Consider the following 856-nt stretch of genomic DNA (forward strand, 5'->3'; position numbering starts at 1 on the left):
ACTCCGTGTAAACGGAGAGGTTTCTCTGGGCCCACTCGGTAGGACATCATCATAATGTGCACAATGTGATCAAGGAGTTGATCACAGGATGATGTGTTATGGAACGAGTAAAAGAGACTTGCCGGTAACGAGATTGAACAAGGTATCGGGATACCGACGATCGAATCTCGGGCAAGTACAATACCGCTAGACAAAGGGAATTGTATACGGGATTGATGGAATCCTCGACATTGTGGTTCATCCGATGAGATCATCATGGAACATGTGGGAACCAACATGGGTATCCAGATCCCGCTGTTGGTTATTGACTGGAGAACGTCTCGGTCATGTCTGCATGGTTCCCGAACCCGTAGGGTCTACACACTTAAGGTTCGATGACGCTAGGGTTATAAAGGAAGTTTGTATGTGGTTACCGAATGTTGTTCGGAGTCCCGGATGATATCCCGGACGTCACGAGGAGTTCTGGAATGGTCCGGGGGTAAAGATTTATATATGGGAAGTCCTGTTTTGGTCACCGGAAAAGTTTCGGGTTTTACCGGTAGTGTACCGGGACCACCGGAGGGGTCCGGGGGTCCACCAAGTGGGGCCACCAGCCCCGGAGGGCTGCATGGGCCAAGTGTGGGAGGGGACCAGCCCCAGGTGGGCTGGTGCGCCCCCCCCCCCCACCAAGGCCCAAGGCGCCTCCAAGAGGGAAAGGGGGCAAACCCTAGGGCAGATGGGCCCTAAGGCCCACCCCAGGTGCACCTCCCCCTCTCCCCCTTGTGGCTGCCACCCAGATGGGATCTGGGGGCTGCCGCCACCCCTAGGGAGGTAACCCTAGGTGGGGGCGCAGCCCCTCCCCTCCCCCTATATATAC

This window comes from Triticum dicoccoides, chromosome 1A (assembly GCF_002162155.2).
Source record: "Triticum dicoccoides isolate Atlit2015 ecotype Zavitan chromosome 1A, WEW_v2.0, whole genome shotgun sequence".
In the NCBI taxonomy this organism is placed as follows: Eukaryota; Viridiplantae; Streptophyta; class Magnoliopsida; order Poales; family Poaceae; genus Triticum; species Triticum dicoccoides.